Here is a 22,413-nt window from a genome sequence, read left to right on the forward strand (position 1 = left end):
GGGAGGGGCGGCCCGCCAGCTCAGCACAGCTGTGCCACGGGTTAGGGTGAAACTGCTTTGCGGCTCGCTTTCCTCGCTGCAAAATGAGGCTGTGACTGAGTTGCCGAGGCAGCTCCTTGTTCCGTGCAACGCCCTTGTTCCTTGGACCCAAGCCGGGGATGCCTCGGAGCGCCTGCTGTGTGCGGGGCGTCAGGGAAGGCGGGCAGTCCAACACGCCGGGATTGGGGCGCACAGGGCAGGCAAGGCCCACGGGCAGTCTTCTTCCTCCCGCACCCGCCCGCCAGCGGCCCGGATGGCAGGGCAGGACCCCGTCCCCTCCCCTCAAAGGCCCTCTGAGCCCGGGCCGGTGCTCCTCCTCCCTCCTCTCACCCCTGCCAGGGTAACCCCACTCGCTCGGGGTTCTCTCCTCAGGCAGTCAAAACCCCGCCTCCCCGGTACCCCAGCCTGCTACCACCCAGCGGAGCTTCCCCAAAGGCCGCCTCAGCGCAGAGCTCGCGCCGCCCCCCTCCCGGCACCTCCTCTCAGCAGCCACGCCCCTCGAGGTCGGGGACTCGGGGACGAAGCCTCCAGCTGCCTGGCCGCCCTGCAGCGGCCGCCCTGGGCCTATGTCCCCTGCTGCACACCTGCTAGCCCCACCGTCACGTGGACTGCCCTGAAAGCTTTCTCCACGTTGGCCGATCCCACCTGGCAGCTCCTCCCCATCCTCCCACATTGTTCCTTTCCTCCAGCACGGCCCCCTCTCCTCCCACCTGGTTCCTCCCTCTCCTCCTAGTTCCTCCCCGTCCAGCCCAATGGTGCCTGCTTTTTGTCGCTACCCCTGGGCCAAGTGAAGCCAGCGTCTCCGGCCACGGGACACACCACCCCAGGTCTCTTCTGCTACAACATGGCTGGCTATCCAGAAGCACCTTGTTCCCGTTGTCCGCAGTATGACAAACGCTGGGCTCCATACTCTGGCCGAACACAGACAGCTGCCTTCACTGTTTTGTGGTTGTTGTTGTTGTCGTTGTTGTTGTTCTGTCTGCCTTGCCAGGAAGACAGTCTTCACCACCGCGTCCCTGGAGTCCAGGCCATGGCCTGACAGTGGAACTTGAGCCCCTCCCAAGGCCAGGCTTTCTGGAATGTTCCCAGTTGCCCACATTCAGCCTCCTCACCTAACCCCATAATGTTTAATGAAACAGGTCCAGGAGTTACCCCATATGGAAATGCTCCCTGGGTGTCTGAGAAGTGACCCTAGCAAGGCTGAGAGTAGCAACATGAGCTCCGACACGGACACTCAGGAAGCCTGGGCCACCTGCCCTGGGGCTGGGAGTGGAGGTGGGTGAGGGGCTTTCTTGTCCACTTTTGGGAAACAAGGGACAGCCAGTTACCACTCCCCAGACTCACAAAGGAATGACCTCTGTTCTGTTGCCACATCAGAGGACCCTAGTACTGACTGGGGCTCCTGTCCCAGGCACAGGCACCTGGACTGAATGGGGGGCTCTACCCCTGGTGGTGCTATGTGAAGTTATTTCCCCAAAAGTGAGGCAGCTGGGTCCCAGGAACAAGAAAACCTTCTACCAAGTGACCACTACTCCTGGTCCACCCAAACCGCACACACAGTCCACTCCAGTGCTGTCCGCCAGTCCCCCATGCCAAGCACATCTCCCAAATCTCCCAGCAGCCCTGTGTTCCCAGGCCTTTGAGTCTACAAAACTGTTGTTGTTTTTTAATGGATTTACTAAGAAGCATGACTCTCACACAAACATAAACGAACATGTATCTGATGACTGAACAGTGTTCCTGCAAAAGACAAGTCCAGGTCCTAACCTCTGCATTTTGTGATAGGACTTTATTTGGAAATAGGGGTGTTACGGATATAATTGAGGTAAGGTTCTCCTGATGAGATCATCCTGGAGGAGGATGGGCTCTAAGTCCAGTGGCTGGTGTCTTTAGAAGAGAGAAAGAGACCTGAGACACGGGGAGAAGCCGATGTGAAGGCAGAGTTGGAGACAGAGGGATGTGGCCACGAACCAAGGGACGCCCAGGATCACTGGCAACACCATAAGCAGGGAAGGGCCTTGGAATGGGGTCTGCCTCAACATCCAGAAAGAGCCAGCCCTGTCAACACCTTGATTTCAGGTCTCTGGCTTCCAGCACTCTCATGGAATAAATTTCTGTCATTGTAAGCCACCAAGTTTGTGGTGATTTGTTTCATCATTCCTTTTTTTTTTTAATGTTTAATGTTTATTTATTTTTGAAAGAGAAACAGAGTGCGAGCAGGGGAGGGGCAGAGAGAGAGGGAGACACAGAATCCGAAGCAGGATTCAGGCTCTGAGCTGTCGGCACAGAGTCCGATGTGGGGCTAGAACCCAGGAGCTGTGAGATCATGACCTGAGCCGAAGTCAGATGCTTAACCGACTGAGCCACCCAGGCGCACCTGTTTCATCATTCCTAAAAAACCAGTACAGTGTGTCAAAGGTTGACTAAACTCTTAACTAATGAGAGAACAAGGAAGTGACTACAGATTCAAAAGAAATTCAAAACCCACAAGTTTATGTGGAGTAAAGAGATGATGAAATGAATTTTTTCTTTTCTTTATTTATTTAAAATATATTTTTAAGTAACTTTTACAGCCAACATGGGGCTCGAACTCACAACCCTAAGATCAAGAGTCACACACTCTACCAACTGAGCCGGCCAGGTGCCCCTGTTGGTTTGTTTTTAAAATTCCGTTTTATAATCTGTAAAATAAAGTGTTTATGACATTTACATTTTTTGAAATGAATTTAAACATAGATGGAGATTGGCATTTTCCACACACAAAAAAGCAATTGAATCTCCACCGAACCACATTTATTCACAAATCTATGAAAACGAAATGTCTGCATTGTTATTGGTCATCTACGATTTAGAGAGCTGTAAGACAGCTCCGAGGGGATGAGAGGTAGATCTGGTAGAATCAGAATCAAATAATCCAGAAAGGTGGACTCTGACCAGGTGTGGTTTTCTGTTAGAAATACCACTAATGTGGGGCACCTGGGTGGCTCAGTCGCTTGAGCGTCTCTTGATCTCAGCTCAGGTCATGATCTCACGGTATTTATTACATGGTATTAATATATTTTGTTTATTCCAAAATTTAAAGTGCTTATTACTGTCTCCTCCCAACTTCCAATTAAAAACAATTTTTTTTTTCCATGGGACACACGGGTGGCTCAGTTGGTTGAGCATCTGACTTCAGCTCAGGTCATGATCTCACCGTTAGTGAGTTTGAGCCCCACAACAGGCTCACTGCTGTCCGCACAGAGCCCTCTTCGGATCCTCTGTCCTCCTTTCTCTCTGCACCTTCCCCACTTGTGCTCTCTCTCAAAAATAAATAAATATTTTAAAAATTTTCAAGAGAGAGAGAGCGCACGCTCATGTGTGCATGCACATGAGTGGGGGGGGGGGGGCAGAGAGAGAGAGAGAGAGAGAGAGAGAGAGAGAGAATTCCAAGCAGGCTCCGCACTGTCAGCACAGAGCCCCATGCGGGGCTCAAACCCACAAACTGTGAGTTCGTGGCCTGGGCTGAAATCAAGTCAGAGGTCTGACTGAGCCACCCAGGCCCCCAAAAATAAACATTTAAAAAAATAAATAAGGAGTGCCTGGGAGGCTCTGTCAGTTAAGCGTCTGACTTGTGGTTTCAGCTCAGGTCATGATCTTGTGGTTCATGAGTTCAAGCCCCAAGGTGGGCCCTGCACTGATGGTGCAGAGCCTGCTTGGGATTCTGTCTCTCTCCCTCTCCCACTACTCCTCCCCTGCTTGTGTTTCCTCTCACTCTCAAAAATAAATAAATAAACTTAAAAATTTTTTTTTTCAAATAAGATCACTCTGGGCCATAAAATGAGGCTGGTCTTAGTAAGTGTGATCCAGTCATTTATGGGGGTGTAACAAGTGTTAAACCATAGATTTGCTTTGCTGGAAGTTTTCATAAGAAATCTCGGAGTGAAGTTTCAAAAGTCTCTATTATTCTCCCAAGGTGCGAAACACAATACCTATTAGTTGGGTGAATTTCTACATTCCTGAACCTGCTAGGAAGTGAGTCTTCCTGACCACCTCCTGTAAGGCCCAGAATCCGAGGAGGGTTTTGAGTCTTTTTTTTTTTTTTTTTTTTTTTGAGTGTGGCTAAAGTTTTCTCACTTTTGTTGATCTTTTCAAAGAACCAGCTCCTGTTCACTTGATTTTTTTAGTTTCTGTTTCATTTATTTTTGCTGTAATGTTTATTATTTTCTTCCTCATATTTGTTTTGGTCTCTGTTCTTCTGTTTCTAGCTATTTCAGGTGTAAAGTTAGGTTGTTTATTTGAGATTTTTCTTGCTTCTTGATGTAGGCCTGTATTGCTATAAACTTCCCTCTCCCTCTTAGATCAGTTTTGCTGCATCCCAAAGATTTTGGACAAGTGTGTGTTCATTTTTATTTGTCTCCATGTAGTTTGTAATTTCCTCTCTGCTCTCTTAGTTGGCCCACTCCTCGTTTAGCAGCATGTTATTTAGCTTCCATGTGTCTGTGCTCTTTCCAGATTTTTTCTTGCGGTTGATTTCTTTTGGTTGCAAAAGATGCATGATATGACTTCAATCTCTTTGAATTTGTTGAGACTTGTTTTGTGGCCTAACATGTGATCTATTCTGGAGAATGTTCCGTGTGCACTTGAAAAGAATGTGTATTGCAATCCCTATCAAAATAACACCAGCATTCTTCACAGAGCTAGAACAAACAACCCCAAGATTTGTATGGCACCAGAAAAGACCCCGAATAGCCAAAGCAATCTTCAAAAAGAAAACCAAAGCAGGAGGCATCACAATCCTGGACTTCAGCTGTATTGCAAAGCTGTAATCATCAAGGCAGTGTTGTACTAGCACAAAAACAGACACTCAGATGAATGGAACACAATAGAGAACCCAGAAATGGACCCACAGATGTATGGTCAACTAATCTTTGACAAAGCAGGAAAGAATATCCAATGGAATAAAGACAGTCTCTTCAGCAAGTGGTGCTGGGAAAACTGGACAGCGACACGCAGAAGAATGAATCTGGACCACATCCTTACACCAGACACAAAAATAACCTCAAAATGGATGAAAGGCCTAAATGTAAGACAGGAAGCCATCAAAATCCTCAAGGAGAAAGTGGGAAAAAACCTCGTTGATCCTGCTCGCAGCAACTTCTTACTCAACACGTCTCCGGAGGCAAGGGAAACAAAAGCAAAAATGAACTATTGGGACCTCATCAAAATAAAAAGCTTCTGCACAGCGAAGGAAACAATCAGCAAAACTAAAAGGCAACTGACAGAATGGGAGAAGATATTTGCAAATGACATATCAGATAAAGGGTTAGTATCCAAAATCTATAAAGAACTTATCGAACTCAACACCCAAAAAACAAATAATCCAGTGAAGAAATGGGCAAAAGACATGAATAGACACTTCTCCAAATAAGACATCCAGATGGCCAACCAACACATGAAAAAATGCTTATCATCACTCATTGTCAGGGAAATACAAATCAAAACCACAGTGAGATACCACTTCACACCTGTCAGAATGGTTAACTTTAACAAATCAGGCAACAACAGATGTTGGCGAGGATGCGGAGAAAGAGGATCTCTTTTGCATTGTTGGTGGGAATGCAAACTGGTGCGGCCACTCTGGAAAACAGTCTGGAGGTTCCTCAAAAAATTAAAAATAGAACTACCCTAAACCCAGCAATTGCACTACTAGGTAACTATCCAAGGGATAGAGCTGTGCTGATTCGAAGGGGCACATGCACCCCCATGTTTATAGCAGTGCTACCAACAATAGCCAAAGTATGGAAAGAGCCCAAATGTCCATTGACTGATGAATGGATAAAGAAGATGTGGTATCTATATACAATGGAGTATTACTCGCCAATCAAAAAGAATGATATCTCACCACTTGCAACTACGTGGATAGAACTAGAGGGTATTATGCTAAGCAAAGTCAGAGAAAGACAAATATCACGTGACTTCACTAGTATGAGGAATTTAAGATACAAAACAGATGAACATAAAGGAAGGAAGCAAAAGAAATATAAAAATAGGGAGGGGACAAAACATAAGAGACTCTTAAATATAGAGAACAAACAAAGAGTTGCTGGAGGGCTTGTTGGAGGGAGGATGGGCTAAATAGGTAAGGGGCATTAAGGAATCTACTCCTGAAATCATTGTTGCACTATATGCTAACTAACTTGGATGTAAATTAAAGAAGAAAAAGAAAAAGAAAAAGAAAAAGAAAAGAATGTGTATTCTACCCTTTTAAGATGAAGTGTTCTGACTATATCTGTTAGATTCATCTGGTCCAATGTGTCTTCAAAGTCATTATTTCCTTGTTGATTTTCTATTTGGATGAGTCGTGCATTGACATAAGTGGGGTGTTGAAGTCCCCTACTATTATTGTGTTACAATTGATTGCTTACTTTATGTTTGTTATTAGCTGCTTTATGTTTTGGGTACTCCCATCTTGGGTGTATAAATATTTACAATTGTTATATCTTCTTGTTGGATTGTCCCTTTTATGATTATGTAGTTTCCTTCTTTGTCTCTTATTGCAGGCTTTGGCTTTTTTTTTTTAGGTTTATTTATTTATTTTGAGACAGTGTGAGAGAGAGCGAGAGAGAGAGAGAGAGAGAGAGAGAGAGAGAGGGCAGGAGCAGGGGAGGGACAGAGAGAGAGGGAGAGAGAGAGAATCCCAAGCAGGCTCTGCCCTGTCAGCGTGAAGCCCAACACAGGGCTCAATCTCACAGACTGGACCATGAGATCATGACCTGAGCCCAAATCAAGAGTCAGATGCTTAACCTGCTGAGACACCCAGGTGCCCTGCAGGCTTTGTTTATAGTCTATTCTGTTGATATACGTGTTGCTGTCCCAGCAACTTCCACTTACATGATTAATCCTTTCCCACCCCTTCATTTTCAACTGCAGATGTCCTTACATCTGAAATAGGTATCTTGTAGGCATCATAAAGATGGGTCTTGCCTTTTTTTAAAAAGTGTGTATTTTTGAAAGAGAGAGAGAGGGAGGAAGGGAGAATGAGCTGGGGAGGGGCAGAGAGAGAGGGGGACAAAAGATCTGAAGTGGGATCTGTGCTGACAGCAGAGACCCAACATGGGGGCTTGAGCCCACAAACCATGAGATCATGACCTGAGTTGAAGTCAGACGCTTAACCAACTGAGCCACCCACGTGCCCCGGGTCTTGCCTTTTTATCCGTTCTATCACCCTATGTCTTTTGATTGGAGTGTTTAGTCCATTTACATTGAAATTAATTATTGACAGGTAGGTATTTCTTGCCATTTTGTTTCTTGTTTTATGGTGGTTTTTGTGGTTCTCTGTTCCTTTCTTCTCTTGCTCTCTTCTCTCACGTCTTGCTGGCTTCCTTTAGTGGTTGGATTCCTTTCTCTTTATTTTTTGTGTATCTATTATAGGTTTTTGAGTTGTGGTTACCATTAGGTTTGTACACAACCTCCTCTGCATATAGCAGTCAGTCTGTGTTAAGTTGATGATAGCGTAAATTTGAACGCATTCTTTACTCCTCCCCACCCCACCATGTTTTAGGCATATGGCATCATACTTGACAACCTTTTATTTTGTGAATCCTTTGACTGACTTTTATAGATATACTTAATTTTGCTGCTTTTGTGCTTCCTACTTTTTTTTTACTCTTACTCACGGTCTTTTCTTTCCACTCAGAGTTCCCTTTAACATTTTTTGTAGGACTGGTTTAGTGGTGATGAGTTCCTTTAATTTTTGTTTGTCTGGGAAGCTCTTTCTCTCACCTTCTGTTCTTTTTTTTTTTAACGTTTATTTATTTTTGAGACAGAGAGAGGCAGAGCATGAACGGGGGAGGGTCAGAGAGAGAGGGAGACACAGAATCTGAAACAGGCTCCAGGCTCTGAGCAGTCAGCACAGAGCCCGACGCGGGGCTCGAACTCACGGACCGCGAGATCGTGACGTGAGCCGAAGTCGGACGCTTAACCGACTGAGCCACCCAGGCGCCCCTCTCTCACCTTCTGTTCTAAATGATAGCCTTGCTGGATAGAGAATTCTGGCTGAAAGTTTTTTTTCTTTCAGCACTTTGAATATATTATACCATTCCCTCTGGCCTGCAACGTTTCTGCTGAAAAATCCCCTGATAGCCCTCTGGGGTTTCCCTTATATGTAACAGTTTTTCTTTCCTGTTGCTGCTCTTAAAATTCTCTCTTTATCACTACTTTTTGCCATTTTGATTACTATGTGTCTTGGTTTGGACTTCCTTCGGTTGATTTTGTTGGAGGCTCTCTGTGCCTCGTGCATCTGGTTTTTTGTTTTCTTCCCCAGATTTCAGAAGTTTTCAGCTGTTATTTCTTCAAGTTAATTTTCTTCCCCCTTTTCTCTTTCTTCCTTTTCTGGGGTCCCTATAATGTGAATGTTATTATATTTGATGGTGTTGCTGAGTTCCCTTAACCTAGTCTCAGTTTTTATTATTCCTTTTTCTTTTTGCTGTTCAGCTTGGGTGCTTTCCATTAGTCTATCCTCCAGGTCGCTAATCTGTTCTTCTGCTTCCTCTAATCTGCTATTTATTATTCCTTTTGATGTATTTTTATTTTCAGTATTGAGTTCTTCATCTCTAATCAGTTCTTCTTTGTTTTCCATCTGTTTGGTGAGGGTCTCACTGAGGTCCTCCACTCTTTTCTCAAGCCCAGTGAGTATCTTTATGACCATTACTTTAAATTCTCTATCAGGCATATTACTTACCTCCATTTCATTTAGGTGTCTTGCTGTGGTTTTGTCCTGTTCTTTCATTTGGGACACATTTCTCTGTCTCCTCATTTTGTCTAACTCTCTGTGTCTGTTCCTATGTTTTAGGAAATTCAGCTACAACTCTTGTTCTGGAAAGTAGTGGCCCTTAAGAAGAAGTCCTATAGTGCAATCTCCCCTGTTCACCCAAAACTGGTGCTTCGGGGTCTCTTCCATGTATGTTGCATGCACCCTACTACTGTGACTGAGCCACTTTTTTCTTCAGTCCATTCATCTGTAATGGCTCTCTTTGCCTGTTGTGGGCAGGGTTTGGTCCCTGTGTTGTTAGTGGGCCAGTCTGGGGCCATCTTGTGCTTCAGTTGAGTCAGACCAGGCATTTGCCAGAGTTGTGGCAGCACTGAACTGCAGGGCACCTTCTCTGTGTTGTCCCCTGAGCTTTTACTGAAGTCAGACTAGGAGATTTTTTTTTTCCAGACTAGGAGAGTTTTGTAGGCTGTGACTCCATAAAGTCAACCCAAGCTCCATAGAAGTGGTCAATCATACCTGATTAGTGAGTGACACTCTCAGCATCGCAGTCTGAAAGACCTTGAGTGCATAGCTGGTTTTTCCAATTTTGTCTTGGTAAAAAGGAGGATAAGCTACTGAACATATGTAAATATCTATAGCGCCATGAAAGGTACAACACTCAGTTTCTGACTATCAGGGTCAGGGAGGTGACTCAGTGAGAATCGAATGTCATTTAAATGGAATATTGGGGCACCTGGCCAGGTGGAAGCACATGAGATTATTCATCTTGGGGTTGTGAGTTCAGGCCCACACTGAGTGTAGAGATGACTTAAATAAATAAACAAACTCTAAAACAAACAAACATGTAGATAAATGGAATATTACTCAGAATGAGATCTTGCCATTTGCAACAATATCAATGGACCCAGAAGGTATTATGCTAAGTGAAGTAAGTCAGACAGAGAAAGACAAATACCACATGATTTTACTTATATGTGAGATCTAAGAAACAAAACAAATGAACAAATAAACAAACAAAAGACCCATAAATACAGAGAACAAAATGGTGACTGCCAGAGGGGAGGTAGATGGGGGAATGGGCAAAATGGGTGAAGCGGAGTGGGAGATACAGGTTTCCAGTTATGGAATGAATAAGCCATGGGTATGAAAGGTACAGCACAGGGAATATAGCCAATGATATTGTAACAGTATTATATGGTGACAGATGGTAGCTACACTTGTGGTAAGCACAGCATAACATATAGAGTTACCAAATCACTATGTGACACACCTGAAATTAATGTGACATTGTGTGTTAACTATACTTCAGTTAAAAAAAAACTGAGGGGGTGTCTGGCTGATGCAATCAGGGTGTGCAACTCTTGAGCTCAGGGTTGTGAGTTTGAGCCCCACATTAGGTGTAGAGATTACTTAAAAACAAAATATTTGAAAATATAAAGATTGCATTTCAGTTTATAGAAAGAGTCTACTAAATTGATATGGTTACAAATAGCTTGAGGGAAAGAGAAAGGGCCTCGTTAGGTACCCAGGAAATAGAACATTAAAACATCAATGGTATTCAGGCAAATGACCGTAGTGACATTTGCCTTACCTGCACACACAGTCTTGTTAGCAATCCTTGGTCTGCTGGGTTTGGAGTGAGCATCCAGCCCATGGAATCAGCTTCTTCTTAGTGAGAGACTGGAAACACTAACTCAGCCCCAGAAGTGGTTTGAAAGTCACCTGAGTGATGCCAGCAGAAGCTGTGCCCAGAGTCCATTCTCCAAGTGGTCAATAGTTCGAAGTCTGTTTCTTTTTCTAGGGGGTTTTGGGACTGTCCTTAATTGAAGACACAGCCTCCCCCCTGTGGCTGACTGCAGAGCCTCAGGCCAAACAAAAGATGACAGAGACTCAGTGGATGTGGTTAATTTACTACCGAACATTTTCAAATGTAAGAGGTCTTATGAGAGTTCAAAATAAGAATAATGCAACCGATAAAGAAATTTGGTTGTTTCTGTGACATGCAAGGCACAGATCATAAAACCAATTTTTTAAAAATGTAGATAAAATCTCTTTAAACCCATTTAAGCCTGATTCAACCTGTTTTCAGAGAAGATGGTTAATGTTACATCTGATTTATAAATGTGGGTGAATAATATCTACAGTGGAAAAAATTATGATATATAACAGTAATTCTGAGGCAAAATATACACTAAAGCCAAAGAATATGCCAAAAACACCAGTAAAGTAATTCAGTGAGTCTGAAGCAGGGCTAAGATACCTATATTTTTTATAAAACTCCATGGATGAGTCTGATGTGCATCCCAGGTTGAGAACCCAGAATTAGAAGGTGCTAGATTCAGATTACAGAAGTCAGAATGGGCTGAGCTAGATTTAAATAATAACTGAAATTTGGTGATTAATATTGCACTCCTGTTGCCAAAGACCATCAGGCAAAGGGCCAGCAGGACTCCTGCAAACGTAGGGACATGTGGCAGACCTACTGCATGTTGTGACAGATGTTTCACTGAGGTTAAAACATTATGGACAATGCGAACTTTGGCAAATCTCCAGGGACTTCCCATGGCGCTTTCCCATGGAGTATGTGATTTCTAAAATGTTTTTGTTAAAACCTTTTTATCTGTACAAATTTGACTTGGAGAAAGCTGAGCACCTCCTCTGTTAGGATGCCTCTTTACAATAATGGCATATCTAACAAACATGATTAATTCTAGAGTCTCTCTTTTCATAAAGTAAGAGGTCACAGGGCTCCTCGGTGACTCAGTCGGTTGAGTATCTGACTCTTGATTTCAGCTCAGGTCATGATCTCACAGTTTGTGGGATTGAGCCCTGTGTCAGGCTCTATGCTAACAGCGCAGAGCCTGCTTGGGATTCTTCTCTCTCTCTCTCTCTCTCTCTCCTCGCCCTTCCCCTGCTCACGTGCATGCGCGCACACACACACTCTCTCTCTTACAAAATAAACATTAAAAAGAATAATAGTAAATATAAACGTTTTTAATTTTGATGAAGTCCAATTTATCTACTTTTCCTTTTGTATGCTTTTAGATTCTGAAATTTTATTCCTATGTTTTCTTCCAAGAATTTCATAGTTGCAACTCTTAAATTTAGCTCTATGGTCTGTTTTGAGTTAATTTTTGCATATGGTGTGATGTAAGGGTTCAACTTCATTCTTTTGCTTGTGGATGTCCAATTGTATAAAAGATTATTCTTTCAACATTGAATTGTCTTGGCACCTTGTCAAAAATCAAATAACCATAAGTGTAATGTGCCATCTGAACTTCAGAGTCTACCTTATTGACCTTGCGTCTATTCTTACATTGGTACCATACTGCCCAGTCTTTTTTTTTTTTTTTTTTAAGTAATCTCCATGCCCAACATGGGGCTTGAAATCATGACCCTGAGATCAAGAGTCACATACTCCACCAACTGATCCAGCCAGGACATCAGTACTGCCCAATCTTTTGTTTTTTTAAATGTTCATTTATTTATTTTGAGAGAGAGAGAGAGAGGTGGGGGGTGGGGGTGGGGGTGGGGGTGAGGAGAGAATCCCAAGCAGGCTCCTCACTGTCAGCACAGAGCCAGATGCAGGGTTTGAGCTCATGCCGTGAGATCGTGACCTGAGCCGAAATTGAGTTGGACGCTTAACCGACTGAGGCACCCAGGTGTCCCCATAATTTCTCTTCAAATTGTTCATTGTTAGTGTATATAAATACAACTGATCTCTGTATATTGATCTTGTATCTACAACCCTGTTAACTTCCTTTTTAGTTCTAACAGGTTTTTGTGAATTCCTTAAGATTTTCTATACCTAGAATCATGTCATCTGAGAATAGAAATACTTTTACTTCTTCTTTTCCAGTACAGATGTCTTTTATAAATATTTCCTGCCTAATTACCCTGACCGGGACCTCCAGTACAATGATGATTAGAAATAGCAAGCAAACATCCTGATCTTGTTCCTGAACGTAAGAGAAAACCTTTCGGTCTTTCCCCAGTGATATGACGGTAGTTGTGGGTTTCTTCTGTCCGTCCTTTATCAGGTTGAGGAATTTCTCTCCTAATCCTAGTTTGTTGGGTGTTTGTTTGTTTTACCATGAAAGGGTGTTAGACTTCATTAAATGCTTTTTCTGATGTTTATTGAGATTGTTGTGGGTTTTGTCCCTTATTAATATGGTGTACTATATTGGTTGATTCTCATATCTTTTTTTAAAATGTTTATTCCTTTTTGAGAGAGAGAGAGAGAGAGAGAGAGAGAGAGAGAGAGAGAGCAGGGGAGGGGCAGAGAGAGAGGGAGACACAGAAATTTAAGCAGGCTCCAGGCTCTGAGCTGTCAGCACAGAGCTGGATGCAGGGTTCAAACCCACAAACTGTGAGATCATGACCTGAGCCACACAGGTGCCCCTGATTTTCATATCTTAAACCAGCTGTCATTCCTGGGATAAATCCCACTTGTTCAGATGATATATTCCTTTTTAGATTCTGCTGCGTTCAGACTGCTAGTATTTGGTGCAGGTATCTGTGCCTATGTTCATAAGGAATACTGGCTATAGCTTTCATTTCTTACGATGTATCTGTCTGATTTTGGTACTCTAATCTTTATTATTTCCTCCCTTCTGCTTGTTTTGGGTTTACTCTTCTTTTTTGATTTCTTAAGGTAGAAATTAAGGTGTTCTTATTACTTAACGTTTGTTTATTTATTTATTTTTGAGAGAGAGCATGAAAACGGGAGGGGCAGAGAGACAGAGGGAGACAGAGAATCCAAAGCAGGCTCAGGCTCCAAGTTGTCAGCACAGAGCCCAACGTGGGGCTCAAACTCATAAATTGTGAGATCATGACCTGAGCCAAAGTCAAACACTTAACCGACTGAGCCACCCAGATGCCCCCAGAAATTAAGGTTATTGGTTTGAGATTTTTTTCTTTTCAGGTTACTGATCTAAATTTTCCTCTAAACACACCTTTCACTGTATTATATATATTTTTTGTATATAGTATATTCATTTTCATTCATATCAAAGTATTTTCTAATTTCCCTTGTGATTTCTTCCTTGGCCCATTGGTTATTCAGAAGTGTAGTTTAATTTCTACATACTTGTGGATTTTCCAGCTTTCCTTCTGTTATTGATTTCTAATTTTTAATTTTTTAAATTGTAATTTGTAGCCAGAGAACGTACTCTATGATTTCAATGCTTCTAAAATTTTTAAAAACTATTTATTTTTGAGAGAGAGAGAAAGAGCATGAGCAGGGGAAGGGTAGAGAGGGAGATACAGAATCCAAAGCAGCTGTCAGCACAGAGCCTGATGGGGACCCGGACTCGTGAACCGTGAGATCATGACCTGAGACGCTTAACGGACCGAGCCACCCAGGCACCCCAATCCTTCTACATTTATTGAGACTTGTTTTATGGCCTGACACATGGTCTGTCCGGGATAATGTTCCATGCTCACCTGAGAACAATTTGTATTATGCCGTTGCTAGGTGGAGTGTTTTCAAGAAGTCATTTTACGATGGTTGGATAAGTGTTATTCAAATATTCAATTTCTTGTTGATTTTCTGATCTAGTTCTTTTACCCATTATTGTGAGTAGGGCATTAAAATCTACGAATACTATTACTGAATTATTCACTTTTCCCTTCAATTTTGTCAGTTTTTGCTGTATGTATTTCAGGACTCTGTTGTTAAGTGTATGTATGTTTATAATAATTATTTCTGGGTTGACATTTTACTTTTCACTTTTTTTAATGTTCGTTCATTTTTGAGGAGGGGGGAGGGACAGAGAAAGAGAGAGACAGAATCTGAAGCAGGCTCCAGGCTCCGAGCTGTCATCACAGAGCCCGACCTGGAGCTCCAACTCATGAACCGTGAGATCACGACTGGAGCCAAAGTCGGACGCTTAACCGACTGAGCCACCCAGGTGCCCAGACATTTTAATTACTGTAAAGTGTCCTTCTTTAACTCTAGCAACAATTTTTGCTTTAGTCTATTTTGTTTGGGGGCGCTTTGGTGACTCAGTCGGTTAAGTGTATGACTTCGGCTTGGGTCTTGATCTTGTGGTGAGTTCAAGCCCCGCGTCCGGCTCTGTGCTGACAGCTCGGAGCCTGGAGCCTGCTTCAGATTCTGTGTCTCTCTCTCTGCCCCTCCCCTGCTCGTGCACTGTCTCTCGAAAATAAATAAACATGTAAAAACTTAAAAAATAAATAAAATGAAGGCTATTTTGTTTAAAATTAGTATAGCTACTCTAGCTCTCTTTTGGTTACTGTTTACATGGAATATCTTTTTCCATCATTTAACTTTTAACCTAATTGTAATTGAATGTAAAATGCCTTTTGTAGACAGCAAAATGTGAAGTCATTTAAAAAATCCATTCTGGGGGCGCCTGGGTGGCTCAGTCGGTTAAGCGTCCGACTTCGGCTCAGGTCATGATCTCGCGGTCCGTGAGTTCGAGCCCCACGTCGGGCTCTGTGCTGACAGCTCAGAGCCTGCAGCCTGTTTCGGATTCTGTGTCTCCCTCTCTCTGACCCTCCCCCATTCATGCTCTGTCTCAAAAATAAATAACTGTTAAAAAAAATTAAAAAAAATCCATTCTGTGTGTAGTCTGTTGACATTTAATGTACGGACTGATTAGGTTAAGATTTACATTTGCATTTTGCAATGTGTTTTCCTGTGTCTTTTTGTCCCTCTGTTCCTCCATTATTGCCTTCTTTTGTGCTATTTTCTAGTGTACTATTTTTTCTTGTTATTTCTTTTACTACGTATTTTCGTTATTTTCTTAATGATTTCCCTGGGGATCAAACACTTTTATTTATAAAAATCTTGTTCATATTAGTACCAACCTAATTTCAATAATATATAAGAATTTTACTCATATATTTACTCCCATGTATCTCCATTCCATCCTTTCTTTTTGCAGTTATTGTCACATGAATTATAGGTTTATGTTATAAATCCATCAACATGGGTTTATGATTATTGCTTTATGCAATTATATTTGAAGTCAGGACAAATAAGTTAAAAATGCATGAATACTGAATTTTGTATTTACTTACGTAGTTATCTTTACTTACAAGTGCTCTTTTTTATGTGGAATTAAGTTACTGTTTAGTGTCATTTCATTTCAGCCTGAAGGATCACCTTTAGTATTTCATATGGGGAAGGTCTGCTGATGACAAATTGGTTTTTTTCCTCTCAGTTTTTATTTCTCTGGGGATGTCTTAATTTTCCTTCATATCTGAAGGAGAGTTTTGCTGAACACACAATTCTTTGTCAACAGATTTTTCTTTCGACACAGTGAGGAGGTCATCCTACAACCTCCATGATTTTTGATGAGAAATAAGTTGTTAGTCTTGCTGAAGATCGCTCATAGATGGTGAATCCCTTCTCTCTTGCTGTTTTTAAGATCGTCAGTCTTTGACTTTTGGCAGTTTGATTATAATGTCTCTAGGTGTGGACTCCCCTTTTTTATCCCACTTGGAGTGAGTTGAGTTTCTTATATGTTATATTGACATTTTCATTAAATTTGTAAAGTTTTCAGCCATTCTTTCTTTTTAAATGTTATTTCAGAGTGAGAGAGCATGTGAACAGGGTAGAGGGACAGAGGGAGAGTGAGAGATTATCAAGCAGGCTCCACATTCAGTGTGGACCCCGATGCAGGGCTCAATCCCACGACCCTGGGGTCATGGCCCGAGCCAAGATCATAAGTCGGAAACTCAACTGGCTCAGCCACCCAGGCACCCCTCTTTTTTTTTTTTTTTTTTTAAGTTTTAAGTAATCTCTACACCCAACATGGGCTCAAACCCATGACCCCGAGGTCAGGAGTCGCATGCTCCACTGACTGAGCCCGCCAGGTGCCCTCAGCCATCGTTTCTTTAAGTATTTTTTCTGCTACTTTCTCTCCTCTCCTTTTGGGACTCCCGTCATGTGTATGTTTGGTATACTTGATGGTATCCCATATGATTCTGAGGCTCCGTTCATTTTTCTTCATTCTTTCTTCATTTTCTTCCCTAGGCTGGATAATGTCAATGGACCTATCTTCAAGTTTGCTGATTTTTTCTTCTGCCAGCTCAAATCTGCTATCAGCCTCTTTAATGATAATAGCTTAATGGTCAGAAACAAAAAATTAACAATCCAGATTCTCCACTGTGTCCCACCCAATAGACACTAGATGTCTATAAATCGTTAGTTCATTTACAGAGCTCACCAAACGGTCAGACCATGAAACCAATAACCCCCTTGCTCCACCGCTGTCAGCAATCAGGAATAACTTACTGGCCACAAACAAAACCCACAAAATAACTTGAGAGGAAAATTATAATTAGAAAAATTACATTTAGAAAATCACAAATCTAGGGGCACCTGGGTGGCTCAGTCAGTTCAGTGTCCAACTTCAGCTCATGAGTCATGATCTCACGGTTTGTGGGTTTGAGACCCTCATTGAGCTCTGTGTTGACAGCTCAGAGTCTGGAGCCTGCCTTGGATTCTGTGTCTCCCTCTCTCTCTGCCCTCCCCCCACTCACACTCTGTCTGTCTCTCAAAAAATGAATAAATGTTAAAACAAAAATAAAGAAAATCACAATTCTAGGGGTGCCTGGGTGGCTCAGTCAGTTAAGCATCTGACTTCAGCTCAGGTCATGATCTCACTATCCGTGGGTTCAAGCCCCACATTGGGCTGTGTGTTGACCGCTCAGAGCATGGAGCCTGCTTCAGATTCTGAGTCTCCCTGACTCTCTGCCCCTTCCCTGCTCACACTTTGTCTCTCCTTCAAGAATAAACATTAAAAAAAAGAGAGAGAGAATCACAATTGTATTGCCACTTCAGACTCCTCTGTAGAAACCAAGAACAGACATGCCTGGGCTTAGCCTGTGAGGTATAAACTCAGGAAACACAGCTCACCCAGGTCAGTCAGGGGGTTCACTGGCCATCTTGGCGGAGGACCTCCAAAACCGTTACAGGATAACATTCAGGAAAATGCAGAATCTTTTTACTTTTAGTTCTTTTAATGTTTTTAATTATTTATTAAACATTTTTTACTATCTATTTTTGAGGTAAAGAGAGAGAGAGAGAGACAGAGCCTGAGTTGGGGGGGGGGGAGGGAGGGAGGGAGGGAGAGAGAGAGAGAGAGAGAGAGAGAGAATCTGAAATAGGCTCCAGGTTCTGAACTGTCAGCACAGAGCCTGACACAGGGCTCGAACTCAGAAACAGCGAGATCTTGACCTAGGCCAAAGTCAGACGCTTTGAGCCACCCAGGTGTTCCTGTTTTTACTTATTTTTGAGAGAGAGAGAGATGGAGAGAATGAGTGGGGGAGGGGCAAAGAGAGAAGGGGACAGAGGATCCAAGCAGACTCTCCACTGACAGCAAGCCCTATGTGGGGCTCGAACTCACAAACTGTGAGATCACGCATGACCTGAGCTGAAGTCAGACACTCAACCAACTCAGCCACCCAGGCACCCCAGAAAGAGGCAGAATCTTAACTCATACACGTATAAAATTAACACATGTTAAAGATCTTAAGTCATTTTAAAAACGAGATTCAGGAATGTTACAATTGCTTCAAAGACATCAAAGAATCACAGATCTATATAGAATAAAGAAATGTTGGAGTTAAAGGAAACGACTTTTTTCACAACTGGAGGAGAGAAATCACTTGAACTTCCACAGGGACAGAATTCATTTTCAAGTCTATGGAAAACAATTATTTCCATTGCTACTAGTTATCTACAGAGTTGTAAAATGGGTTGAAGACAACTGAGAGGCACCAACCTCATAAATCCGAGAGCCTGGCAAGATGTGCTTTAAACAGAGCATAGCTTTCCTTAGAGACACCAGTAATCTGCTCTGCTCATTTAGATTTTTTTTTTTTTTTTTTTTTAGGTAGGCTTCACACCCAGCATGGAGCCCAACGCAAGGCTTGAACTCACAACCCTGAGATCAAGTGTCACGAGTCTGAGTTGAGATCAAGTCGGACGCTTAACCAATGGAGCCCCCAGGCGCCCCTGCTCATTCAGTTTTGAACTTTTTACAGCCTGGGCCCCATCCCCTAAATGCCCCTGATTTTCAGGCCCCAGGATTCCCAGACTCCAAGCCCCTCCCCGAACCCTGCTCCACTCTGTCCCAGACCACCTCCCCAAACCCCAAGTTTCATCTCTTGTCACCCCAGCGACAAGTCTAGTCTCCACCTGCCACATCCTCAGGCCCCAATTCCTCAAGGTCTTGGCCCTCGAATCCCCCCACTCAATTCTCCCCAGTTTGCTCTAGCACAGCTCTGATGGCAACTCCCACGGACTGGAAGCCAGACCGCCTCCCACCCTGCCCAGAGCCCCTGTGCTTCTAGCACACCCGGGGAAAGGGGAGGCCCAGTGATGGTTGAGCTTGGCTGACCTCTGGCGCGGTGGGTGGAGGGGAGGGGGACGGTGACCTTTGATTCAGAAAAATAAAGCGTGATGTGATGTTCCTCACGTCAAGAGTCCTGGGGCCAGGTGCCACCACACTGCTTGGGAGAGTGACCCAGCCGAGCGGGCCATCCTCATTCAGCACAGCGGACCCTCAAGGGGAAGCCCACCCCCGCTCCATGTTGAGGAGAGCTCAGCGGGCGGGGGTGCCCGGCTCCGGGCTCCCAGCCCGACAGTCATCTCACCACCAGCTCGCCCCACTCCTGAAGGGTCCCCCCACCTCACCACAGACCACAGGCACCTTTCTTCCCCTCTCTGCTCTTCAGGGGAGGCTTCCAGACCCCCAGCTTCTCTGAGTACCTGCTTTCTTTTCCCCTCTGCATTTGTCTGCAACACCTTCTCTTCTCTGCCCTGTGTTCTCATGCCTTCTGGAGGCTGGCTGGAGGCCTGCCTCCCCAGAGACTTGCGTGCACTCAGCCCTTTGCAGCCACACCACACTCTCAGCAGGTGCCATCCACAGAATGACTTTTCAAAGAGAACATTCGGGAAGGCTCAGGGGGTGCCAGGAGGCGCCGGGCAGGAAATCTCTTCCAATCTGCTTTCGGAACTAGCTTAGTTTTCTCACCGCCCTTGCAAAGGGGTATAAATTTCAAGTTGTTCGTAGCTTTTCACCGAGTCAAAATGCTCATGCTTTCTGCAAACAGAAAAAACACTTCCCCTGGGAGCGGGCCCGGGGAACTTATCTGGGTAGTCGAGCTGAGGAAGTCCCTGCCTGCCACCTGCCTGGCTGGGCTCTGGGTGTTCTCCTGAGAGGCTCAGATGCCTGGGGAACTCTCCCTTGCTGTCAGGAGCAGGTCAGGGAAGCACTCTGCTAAGGAGCTGGGCTGGCCTACTAGAGGGAGGGTCACGGGCAGTGGGACAGGGAGAGTCGCCAGAATGATGAACTCTCCCCCAGGCAAGGAAGGATGGACCACGGCTGGGTGTCCAAAGGTCTGAGCTCCCTGAGTGTCTCAGGGAAGGGACGCCCTCCACCACGCCCTCAGCTGTGACAGACAGCAACCCACTCTCCTTTGCTTAAACAAGCAAGAAATTGTGGGCCCACATAACTTGGAAGTCCAAGGGTCTGGCCTCAGGTGTGACTGGATCCAGGCGATCCCAGCATGTCTGGGTTCTGCCTCTCTCCACCTCTCCCCCTGCTTGCCTCTGGGCTGCCTTCATTCCCAGGCGTGCTCCCTGAATAGTCTGGGTAGCTTTTCATAGTTCTTGGCATGACGGACACACTAGGGGAGATGTCACGGTAGACCCTGATTTGCTCCACAGAGGCAACGTCCCTCTGTTGTACGGTGACAACGGGCAGGAGGCGTACACCCGGATTGGATCATCTGGGCCACCCACCCAACCACAGGGTGGAGGCAGGTGGTCCTGTGATTAACGCCCCATCAGAACCCCCTGGAAGGTGCAGGGGAGAGAACAAGGCCAGTGCTTGGAGCAGGGGACACCCAAGTGGCCTGTGGCCTCAGGCAGTTAGCTTCCCTGAGACAGGGTGGACGTGACCAGAACAGCTGATTCTGGAGACCCAGATGCTCCCACATTCCCAGTTTCTGGTGCCACAAAAGCTAGGAGGTCCTTTTGAATCCCATGGAGGAGAGGAAGCCCCTCAGAAGACTATCATCCTGTGTCCCCAGTCAGGCAGTGGGGGCCCTGAGCAGAGGAGAATGAGAATGCAAGCATCTTATTTTCCAGGAGTTGCCACGCCTCCAACCGCATCGGAGCCCACACCTCCCTAGGGACCCCGCAGGACTGAGGACAGTGAAGGCTCTACCTTTCCTCATCCCACCAAAGCCAGGTGAGGCCTATCCGGACACTCCCGAGCTCTGTCTCAGGTGCAGTGGCCACACGCCTGGGAGAGGGGGCTGCACGGGGCAGGTTCTGAGGAACCAAGGAGCCTGCTGCCGGTGGTGGCACAGGCAACAGTGGCCCTGAGGCTCAGGCCTCGCTCCTGCCCAGGGAGTGCCCTCTGGGGACAGCCAGGCACCAAAGGTCCTGCCTCAGCCACTGCCTCCCCTCTGGGTCTCCTTCAAATTCCCCCAGCCCTGAGTTTGAGAAAGACTTTGGGCAGGGCTGTGAGCCTGAGTGGCTGGCTACCTGCTGTCCAGCTGGAGGTGTGGGCACCCTGGCGACCAGCTTCAAGTAGGGAGAGTGTGCCGTGGCAGCTCTCGAGCACTTGGCTCTTCGGCATCTCCCTCCCCTAGTTACTTCCCACGAGGCGCTAACAGGAAGGCCCTTGAGGCTTCTAAGGGCAGTGGCTTCCTCAAATTGTCTACCTCCAGCCCTGGCCTCAGGCTCAGGGCCACCTGCCCCTCTCTCCAGGAGACCGTGCATGTCCCACACAGCCTTCCTCCTTTGTCGCCCTCTGGCCTGGTACAGCTAGTACAAAGGCACACGTGGGCAGACGGGAGGCTCTTGCAAATACCTTTGATCATCTCCTGATGGAAGAGAGGGCAGGACGGAACTGGGAGGCAGCGCCACAAGCTTCAGTCCCAAGGTGGGCCGGGGAGAGTGCTAATGGGTCTGAGGGCACAGGCTGTGCCGAGGCGCGTGGCTACCCGCCCCTGCCACCCCCACCCCCCATGCCCTCATCCTCCTCCCTCAGAATCTCTCCACTGACAACCACCAAAGGCACTTATGCAGCTCGCACCCCACCTGCCAGCCTCCACTCCCAAAGGCAAACAGCCACATGAACCCCCCTGCCCCTGCCTTTTTTCTAGGCCATCAGCATCCCAGGAGGCTAAGGCCTGGCAGGTGGCCTCCCGTCCTCAGCATTGAGCTGTGTCTGAGCTACTTGGGAGCCTGACTCCACCCAATACTTGATGTGACCCCAGACCAGAGGTTCCAGTGGTTAGGGCCTGGGGGTCCTTCCCTCCTTCCTGCTCAGCTGGTCCTATTAAGGGAGGGAGAATAAGGAGCCTTCAAAAGCCCACATGCAGGCCAAGTCAAGGACAGGCAGCTTCTGAAGTTTAGAAGGGGCATGCGGAAACCAGAACAATCGTGGGAAGGGGCTGGGTCAGCAGGAGCAGGAGCCGCTATTCCCAGCCCCCACAGTCATCAGGTGAGGTCCTTGCAGCTATGGGCTCCCTGCTGCAGAAATGAGACCCCTTGTCTGGGAGAATGGGATCTCAATTCCACACCAGTCACGCCGGATCACAGCTCAGGCGTCCTGCCTCCCCTGTGGAGCCTG

The sequence above is a fragment of the Acinonyx jubatus genome, chromosome F2 (assembly GCF_027475565.1).
Source record: "Acinonyx jubatus isolate Ajub_Pintada_27869175 chromosome F2, VMU_Ajub_asm_v1.0, whole genome shotgun sequence".
Taxonomy (NCBI): domain Eukaryota; kingdom Metazoa; phylum Chordata; class Mammalia; order Carnivora; family Felidae; genus Acinonyx; species Acinonyx jubatus.